This window comes from Lissotriton vulgaris, chromosome 7 (assembly GCF_964263255.1).
Source record: "Lissotriton vulgaris chromosome 7, aLisVul1.2, whole genome shotgun sequence".
NCBI classification, from domain to species: domain Eukaryota; kingdom Metazoa; phylum Chordata; class Amphibia; order Caudata; family Salamandridae; genus Lissotriton; species Lissotriton vulgaris.
Window position 1 is genome coordinate 1,721,031,320 of NC_141695.1, and position 10,662 is coordinate 1,721,041,981.

Consider the following 10,662-nt stretch of genomic DNA (forward strand, 5'->3'; position numbering starts at 1 on the left):
GCTTCAGTACCTGTCCATAGTAAAAGAATATCATCAATATACCTCCTCCATAGTCCTATGGAGGAGGCAAAGGGGTTGGTCGATGGTAGGATATGTTTTGTTTCGAAATCATAAACATACAACCCCGCTACGCTAGGAGCGAAGGTACTCCCCATAGAGGTCCCTGTGCATTGTAGATACAATTGGCCCTTATACTCAAAATAATTTTCTTTGAGTGCCATTCGTGCACATTTCAGGATGAATTCTTTGGGGGTGGTGTATTCCCAATTTTCTTTGTCCAATGCTTCCCCTAGTACCCGTAGTGTGTCTTCCTGCGGGATACTAGTGTACAGACTCTCTATGTCCATTGTTACTAATATTACTGAGTCTTCTGGTAGAGTGGTATCGTTCAGTAATTTGAGTAAGCTCTTCGTATCTTTTAAGTAGGTTCTGGAGTTCTGTACTAGTGGTTTCAAGTAATGGTCACAAAAAGTGGATAAGGGTTCCAGAACTGACCCGATCCCTGATACTATTGGGTATTATATCAGGCCCAAGAAAGAATTGTCTGACACCAAGCAGTCCTGATGGACAGGGGCGGTGGGTGACATTTGAAAGTGTTGGGGCGCAAAGTGATTTGCATATAGCACCGTAGCGAGCGAGCGCAGCGAGCGAGCCCGAACCCCTCAAGGGGGGTTTGGGCGGATAACCCCCCCCCCAAAAAAATTTTGAAAAAAAAGAAGAAAAATCTCAGCGTTAAGAGTAGAAGAAGTTGCACAGCAGTTGGGAGACAGCCTTTACAAAGCCCTCTGTCCCACTCGTTTTTTGTACCTTTCTGCCCCCTGTTCCACTCGTTTTTGTGCCCTTCTGCCCTCTGTCCCACTCGTTTTTGTGCCTTTCTGCCCTCTGTCCCACTCGTTTTTTGTGCCTTTCTGTCCATAAGGGGGGTTCGGAAAATTTTGAAAAAAGAGAAGCAAAATCGTGCATTTTCAAGCAAATTTGAGAAAGCAGGAAGGTTAATAAAGCAATTGTGAAAGTGCAGTTTTTACATTACAAACACACGCCCACACAGAGACACGCTTTCACATACAGACTCACACACACCCACACATCAATCCACACACACACTCACACAGACACACACACTCACACACACATATCTAAATAGATTCCACTCTCTACAGTCACTACATGAGGTACCAGCACGCTACCACACATGCCTATTCTTTCGAAAAGGCAAATAAAGGATCTAGCATACACACACAGACACACACACTCACACACACACAGACACACACACTCATGCAGATTGTGTTCCTGCAGGGAGTTTGCTGTCAGGCTGTTTGAGGCCTAAGTACTTGCAGCCAGTTTTTACAGTCCGTCTTTGTTTCCATCTTAGATGTACCCCAAAAGTTAGCACATCCCACCAGCAAAACCGCAAAACCATAAATATTGTAGCAAGGCCAACTCTGAAGCAGTGTAGTCTTACAGGCTACGGGAAAGATGGAAGCAGCGGGGCCCACAAAACTATGGTGGCACTGTGGCAGCCATTGTGTGCTCTTTAGTCACATTAAATTGAAGATGACCTGATTGTACTGCTTTGGCATCGGTTCTGTTTTTCTAACAACTTTCAAACTATTAACTTTTAATAAGCAGTCTCTTTCACTCACACCCAAAGCACCGCCTATTCATAGCACATTCACTGCAGAGTGTGTACAGGTGACGTTTATCAATAATCTGAGCAGCCCAATAAAACAGGAGGAGCGTGAGCATTGCTCTCACTTACAAGCTGAGTATAGCATCCTCTGGCCCAACACAGTTGAAAGCTATAAAGAACGCTTGTGTTTGAAAGAAATGTGCAGCCCCTTTGCACACCAGATGAGTCCTGGTCCAGCTAAACTTGGCATATAAATGACTCAAGAGAAGCACACTTCCTGTTGGAAGAGAGCATGAACCCACTCATCCAAAATGATGGGGGCTCCCTGCAGTGTGTCATGAGGGGCCTCGAGTCTCCCAAATCTGGCTTTCGGCCAGGGCTGGAGTGTACGAGTGCAGTTGTGTACCTACAGTGGGTTCAGGGGCCTGCTCTACCCCCCTGCACTCTTTCTGGAATTCTGCACAAGTTTATCCGACACAGTAATCAGAGTACAAAACTGTGGAAGCAGCGACAAGCCCCCTAGCAATGAGCAAATAAGGCAAACCACACCCCAATTTGCATGACCTAAATATTTTCTACATATATTGCTTCAAATGAGGCACACATAACAGAAACCAAAACTCTCATTAGCAGTTGCACAGCCTTCTCCTGAAAGGAACAAAAAATAAATTTGAAAAAGATACAACGAATATAAAGTCTCAGATGCTGACCTAGTCATTTGTGAAACCTCACTCAGAGAGGCCAAACATGAGAAGGAGGCTGTAAACATCAGAAACCAGAAAGCTGAGCAGGCCTGTGTACAACATGGACACAATACAAGACAAGATGACAAATAATGATGAGGCATTTTGGAATTGGGGAGAAAGTTGTACATGTTATTAGGCACCAAGAATCAAACTAAATTCAAAAGCCAATACACCAGAGTGGCCATGGGCACAAACAGGTTATATACCATTGCGATTTACATTTTCCACTGTCCTCACACCTCACACTTTTTTTTAATTCATTGCAGACTCATTATAGACGCAAGGCTTGGATGTTGAAGGGAGGAACTTTGGTGATGGTATTTTCCAACACTATGGTAATCTAAAAATGTATGACATGAAAAATTCATGGGGTGAGCCCTGATAAAATGTATGTTGCCTTTATGTTCGATATGAAGGCCGATTTCTTTGGTATTCCTCACTAGTAATGACAGGGACGAAAGGTATATATTAGGACTAGGAATAATGAAGACTACCAGAAGGAAATCTGCCTCACTCTCACACCCTGTAGTTAAGTCTTAGGATCAATTGCGTGAAAACTACCTTGAAACAGTCCGACTGACTTTAAGAAAAACTTTATTACAATTTTTTCTGAGGCCACCACATCTCAGTAACCAGGGGATTAAAATGGATAACACGGACTACGAGGCTTTGAGGAGCTCTGCATTCATAGTCAAAGTAATGCCCCTAAATGAAATACCCACCCAAACATTGCCTTAAACATATTCTATGTGTAGAGTATACTTGTACGGGCTTCAACTAATGGAATGACCCAATTTGTAGGTTCACACACAGGCAGAATAAAAAACATGTGTATAATCATTTTAGCAGCGGAAAGAGAAAGATACAGCTTAGGTTACAGGCAAATCCCTACCTAAATGAATAACATAAAACGTTTGTCTGCATGGCATTGATCTCATCAATAGAGGTACACAAATCCACCTGATTTTCATGCACGTAAAGGACAATGGAATATTCCTAGGCATTGGATCTTATCTGTCCTGATCAAGCTTACGTTGACCAGCGTGTCCACCATTTTGTTCATCAGCCACAGTTTGCAGAGTCACACAGAACAATACATCACCTATCGCAGGCACCCGAGTCTTACCTCCCATCTGCTTCTAGCTGGAAAGTGTGAAAAAGATTTACTCTTCCGGTCAGTAAAACAGCCTTTCCTGTGTGTCTAAAACATCAAGGCAAACTTATGGATATTTTGAAATAAAACAATCACCCTTAATCCCGAACTCTCAGACGTACAGTTACCAAATTCTTGACTTAGGAAAGACTTATGTTTGGGGGTGAAGTGGCGCACCAATTTGTGAACATCCTCCATTGAGCTGCAACATTCACATGCTGATAGAAGGAAACAGTGGTCCATTCGCCCTGTGACAAACGCAGCAAAGACCGTAGAAAGAACTGTAAAGAGGATTAAAGACCAAAACCCCCCAATACTGCTCTCTTGCGCTTTATACAAAACAAATCACATCTAGGTGCACGCTCCTCTACATAAACTAATCAGTCAGTCATAACAGCAGAAAGACAGCATGAAGACAGCATGGCGGGTCTCTTGCTCTGACCAAAACATAAAAGGGGGTAGTCCTTTAACAGTTTCATAAAGTAATAAAGTGCAATTTCAAAATAAATAACCCCCCTCTGCATCTCCCCCAACATCACACAGATACATGCTGACTGGATTCCTCTCCCAGATATCCAGCATATATGCATTTAAATTACCATGGTCAAAACAAGAATCCAAGTGGCGGCATGATGCCAAAGAACAGTTTTGGTTTACCCCTGCGTAAAAACAGGCAGAAGAACCATTTTATGCATCAATAAAGTTATTGATTTTCACACTGTTTACACACAAGTACTTACTGCAAAAAGATGTGCTTTATGTGTGTTAAAACTGAACATCTCCTTCCTTAGAGGTGTTTTTAGTCGGCCACCGTTGTCTTAATAAATAAAGGTGGCTGGCATAATTAAGACCATCCGCATGACCACGATAGACCAACGCCATTGTCTCGTCTTTTCGTTGTGCCATGCACATTAAAGGAACAACAGTTTTTGCCACAGCTTTAGAATCCAGCGCCTCTCCCCTGCACACCGCACACAAGGCACTTACTTCTGTCCCGGGGAGCTTCTTCCTCTGAGACTGTCCTGAGACGGGCGCAGTGCAGCAGTGCCAGTGGCGGCAGGGCTCCCAGATGTTATAATAATGCAAGAGTCATCGGATGGGGCCCGGGACCGCTGCAGACGGGCTCGCATCCCTCTCCTGATCGCCGCACTCACCGTCTTCGGCATCTTCTTGGAAACTTGAACTTTCCACAACTTCTGCGGCTCTTCGAGTCTCGCAGCCCCTCCAGGGGACGACTGGCACCGGGAGGCTGTGGGGGGGGGGGGGGGTCACACACTGGGCCTGGGGGGCTCTCGCCGGGGTCTGCTTGCTTCCTCCTGCTCAGGGTCGCGCCACTCTGCCCCCGCCCACCCACGCGTGGCATCCAATAATGGATGTTGCGCGGTGGACCAGCCAATCCTGGCGCTGCATGCAGCACCAGGATTGGCTAGGGGGGCACATTGTGTACTCGCCCTGGGCAGCCTTTGAAAACGCGGCCCGGCTGAAGCCGCACCCCCGGCCCCTTCTCTATGCCTAAGGGCTTCGGCGCATGCGCGGGCAAGTCTCAGCCCGGCAGTCTCATGCGCACAGTGCTGGCCTGTTGCAGACTGTCAATCAAGCAGCTGCAGCAGACCAGCAGACCCGCCCCCCCCACCCCCTGCGCACTCCGTCCGCACTAATGACATGATCCGTGTCGTCACTCGTCACTCCCGCGCCCGCTGTGGAATAATTATGTTTGCTGCCTGTTAAGCTTAGCTGCAGAACCACGGTGCGTCCAGGGCTTAGTGGGGCTACGCCCCTACGCCCCAATTGACGCACCGCGGCTGCTGATGGAGCCAGCCCGTGTTCAAATCACCCCATCTCTTCAGCCGGTGTGCACATCAACATAAGACCAGAGACACCAGCGATGTTTGCCAAGCCATGAATGGATATGCATAGCTGCTCTAGATGGATTGTGCAGGACCACTCACCGCCAGGAGCTCCACTGCCCCCGCTCTCAGCTGGCAAACGCGGCTGAACCGCAAAGGGTTAAAGGATGCTCAACCATGGCAGTTCATAGACCTGTGTGATGTGCTATTCCTTATCCATAAATTATTTACGGGGAAAGTATAGATGGAGCAACTGAGACCCAAATCAGAATTAATGTGTTGCTTGAGGGCTTTAGGTCAATTTTTACACTAACTGTATTTACAGTCATACAATACTTTAAAACTTACTCAACATACTTCATACTTACAGATCATCAGAGGCCAAAGGGTATCAAAAAAGGTACTGGAACTGTGAAGCTGTGAGCCATGGGGTGGGTGGTGAGCATGGGGACGGGGCCAAAGGCGTGCCTTCAAAAATGAAATGCTCTGGAATTTTTTTCTGTTTTTCACCTTCTGGTAACTACATATAAAATAAGTCACAAGAAATGAAAAATAAAGTTAAGGTAATCAGTGGGATATGCACCATCGTACATTACCAAACCTCTATTAGTTAATGCACTTGAAAGGTCAGTCTGTGTCTGTAACCAGAGAGCCACAGGATTGAATCCTGGTTGGTGAAGTGCAGAATAGTGACTTGTGTATGTTTAGTGCTACAAGGTCCCAACCTGTGACAGAAAGCACTGTGAACATGTAATTCATTGTTTTAAACTTGCATTACACACAGTATAAGAAAGCTGCTACAAAATGTGCAAATAGGTTTAAGATAAAAAAGTGCTTCCAACATATAGACTTTAGTAATACCCAGCCTGTACATATTGCAATTATGTTTTATAATTCTTCTTTAAAAGCACACACTTCACAGCTCAGCTGTAACTCTCTTGCAATACCACTCAAAAGTAATATATCTGTGTTATGAGGAAGCTTCCAGTGATGCAATCAATTAAAGCTGATACCAGCTTCCAAGCACCCTTTAAATTTGCAGATTAACCAGTTGTGCACATTTACATTTTTTCAGGCAAGCAGGCACCCTGGCAAGAAGGCTTGTTTCTTGTTCAAGTGTCTGCCCCTCCCTCGGTTTCACAGCACACGAGACTTCCTGCTGAAGCTTCAGCTGAAGCATTTCAAGTTTCTAAATTAACTGTTAAAGGACGGTTATCTTTTCACAAAAAGTAGGGCAACTGTTTCTCTTAAGTTAGAAAGGTCTGGACACGTCATGATGCCCCTCAGATCCTTTCCACTTTGACCACTGCCCATCATACTTACACAATACTTTAATACTTTCAGCACCAGCATACCGTCCCAGGTTATAATGTGCTCTACAATTTGCATAACGTAACAGGAAACTAGTTGAGTATGCAAAGTCTAGATTTTCTATTTCAGTAATTAGTACCACGCCTCAGCGTATTAGTAATCCACTGTCTGAAATAATTTGTGCAGAATTTTGTAGAAGCAAAGTGCTTTTCGATACGTAAAAGCACTGGCTGACAGCGGTGGCGGCTAGTGAACAGAAGTGGTGGGGCAGCAGAGGGGATGTGGGAGGAGAAAAAATAAAAGATCACTTACCTGCCAGCCGCTGCCTCGCCTCTTCTCTTCTATTCCTGAATCCCAGCTGCACACAGGCTCCCAGACTCCCCTAAGCCAATCACAACACTGCTGTCATTCTGGTAAAAATTGGTCTGAGCAGCCTAGTTTGCCACTCAGACATTGTCTGGGAGCCTAGGACTGTTCTCCACCCGGCTGTGCAACACAGCCGAGTGGAGAAATGCTAAGTGCGCATGTCGGTTTGGCCGTCCTAAGACGGCCAGCGAAACCGTCATGTGCACACCACTCCTCCACCCTGCGTGATGACAGCCCAGTCCTGCACCGCCCTAAACTGGCTCAGTACTAAAAAAAGAAATGATAATAAAATCGTGTTATCGTTTTATTATTCCTCTTTGCACTGCACAGAGAGCAGTGGGGCAACGCTCCTCCGCCTTAACTGAGGAGCCGCCACTGCTGGCTGGACAAGGATTTATTGACTCTTGTAGCTTTCATTGCACTGTGAGCATCTGACTTCTAGCCCCCGGCACCTCCCTGAGCAATTCTTTTAGTAATCCTTGGACTGCACAACCTGGCTTCCCTGAGGGTGTCTTGCTAAAAGGGTAGATGTAGTGCTGAGCTTTTGCCTCAATAGCCAGGTGAAGCTCCAAGACACAAGTGGTAAAGGGGTCTGATCGTAAGAATCAGAGCTTAGTTTGCCCTGGGACGCCTGCAAAAGTTCCCACAGCCATTAAATGAAAATATTGTGGAGTCTTGTTTCATTTGTGTTTTTATTTCACATGGATACATCTATGCATGCACAACTTTACAGAAATGTAAGTATACAAACAAACAAGCTTTCCATGACATGTGATATTAAATTCGTTTTGCCTTGATTAGTGTTTGGAAATCAGAGACCCTCCGGGTAAGTAGTGCGCTCTATAAATGTCTGTGATTGATTGATTGAGAGTATCCATGTATGTATAACATGTATGTGACTGTCAATGGCTGTTTAAGTACAAAAGCATAACACGTCCCATAAAGGAAAGTAGAGCGGTAAATATTCAGTGTCGGATTAACCCCTGTGGAGTCCCCTTTGCAGTCGAAATGTTGGGGCCCCCTCGCAAATAATCTCCTAATATGTTTTTAATTTTACCAACCATCAATTTTGATAAAACTATTTTATTACACAAAACTAAACATTAACAATTAATAATGTTAATATAGAAAAATTCATTTGAAACAATTTAAGAAAGCTTGATTGTAATTTTCTTTCAAGATCAAATCAATATTATTTTGATCCGTTGTCGCGGGGCCCCTACAAGGAGTGGGGCCCACAGGCCGGTGCCTACTTTGCCTATTTGGTAATACGGAACTGTAAATACTGGTTTCTGTTGATCCACCTCCTGCTAAAAAATCCATCTACAGGCACGAGTGGGGCAGACTGCACTTATTTGAAATAATAAAAGGACCGAACACTTCATGCCAAATCGAGCCAGGGTGAATCATAAGAAACAAACACAGAGGGTCCCCGGCTCTCATTCATGAACAGGCCTGTGTCCCAGAAGTAAATTGCCGCAGTTGTGAAATGAACAAAATTCACATGGGCCTCCGCATTGCAAAAGATTACAGTGGTGATCTTCACAAAGTATATACAATACATAAGTGATGGAGGGTCTACTTAGTAATGGGGAATAAATGGATGCATTGAATTCAACCTATCTAATTCCATGAGTTATTCCTCATTCTTTTCTCTTAATCCCATTGGGCCTAGTAACTCCCGTTACCAGGCCCAGAGATTACCAGAAACTCATAAAGAAGTCCTAGGTGGGTCAGAGTTCACTTGAAATTCATTGTTTATACATTTCTCGAAATTGGATCCAATGAAAGCCTGACATGTACCTGGCTCTCCTGGACCTTCGTTGGACACCATCAGGCCTTAGACTGCTGGGTGCACTTTAACCTCTGGCAGCACAGTGAGGAACCGCAAGTGTTGACCTGCACAGTCGTGGTGAGTGTCAGCTAAGCATGTTGGGGGTATGTGACGCCTCTGTTGCACGCTGGCAGGTCAGAGGTTCGGTTACTGGTGTGGCCACTCAACCGTCCATCCTTCTTAGGTCAATGAACTCAGAACCATTGGGTTAGTAAATGAAACCTGCTGCGCCTTACAGCGCCGAGAGTCTATTCCGTGCCTGGGGTGCGCTGTACATAGTGTTCACTAATTTGCAGTAAGACCTTTGCAAGGCGAGTCAAATCACCAAGACAGCTGGAAGGCTGGAGGAAGCAGCCAATTACAATTAAGGCTCTGCCAGGGAGATTGCTGTGGCTAACGAGCCCCAGTAGTTGCCCCCTGTTCATGTTTCTCATTTGGAGAGACGCATCCCTCAGGGTCCAGGAATGCCCCAGGCTTGAGTTGTGAGCATCAGAAAGTCTTTTATGGGAAAACATTTCCATACATTAAAAGTTTCATGTAAATGTACAGGTCTTAGGGTGATTGCTGCCAAACCTGAGGGGACATCCAAGGAGCAGAGCACTCATTGTGAGGTGGTCTATTGGGAAAGGCGCAATGAAATGTGGTTTTATGTTCAATTGTACCTTTGTGGTCTGAGCAACTTTTTCACATGCTTTAGGACTTTCATCTCCTGGTTGTGTTTGGCCAATGGACGTTGGTTTGTTCTTAGAATCATTTAGTGCTGTTCCTATTGGTTAATGTGAAAACTAAGCACTGCCTAATTCTTTTTGGAATCTTTTAAATGTGCTACGTGCTGGTATTATGTGCCAACGGAGGAGGAAATTATGTGGAAAGGCTGACAAAGTGATGTGGAAAGAAAGGGATAATTATGCTGCACAATGCAGTACAATCTGTGGCACTATTAATAAGTTATTTCAACACATATTAACACTGCCTTGGCAAAGCTCTACCTTAGTACCAACTTAACACCTGACCGCATCAGCCAGCAACTGAAAGATCAACAATTAACCTCTGCACAGGGCCTGTTCTTGCCCAGAACTGCGCTCTCAACCTTTTTTCACATGACTTTTGATACGTTTGAGTTAGAAATATTTTTTGTAAAATATGCAGCAAATGGTGGCTTTTCAACAAATGCAACAACTCCATAAAAATTCAGAGAACACAGTGGCTGCAGAAACACAATTCCAGGGCCCTGGCTGTGTGTATGGATGTGAAGGAAGGGGGTGGGGGCCCCTGCTGGGCCTCAGAAGAACCTCTTAAAGAAAGGCATAGCTAGCAAATGATATAGTTGTGCAATGTTTTATATGCGAGGGTGTGATATATTTAACACACCATCTACTATATTGTTCTAGGATGTTGATCGGTGTGGTGAGCAAGAGGTGCTGTAGAGTTGGCAATGCGTTGCACACTAGATGGCGCTGGTGATGCCTGTGTGCGTGTGGGGGCCTCGTTGAGGTGATTTCAGTTTCACATATATTCAGTTGTGGCTGAGTGATGTGCTATGTATTATGGGCTGTGGGTTAATTTCAAGAGTTGACGTTTGGCCCAGAGTAAGAGGAGGCTCGTGGTTAAGTTGATATGTGACGTTGCAGTCAGATGTGATGTAGAGTAAGTTAGACTCTCGGCTTACCTGCCTGGCTAAATCATGTGATCCTGGGCAGATCTGTCACCCTCTCCCTGAATTTCTTGCAGATGAGTTCTGCTGTCACAAGGTCTGTTCCCAGAGGCAGCAC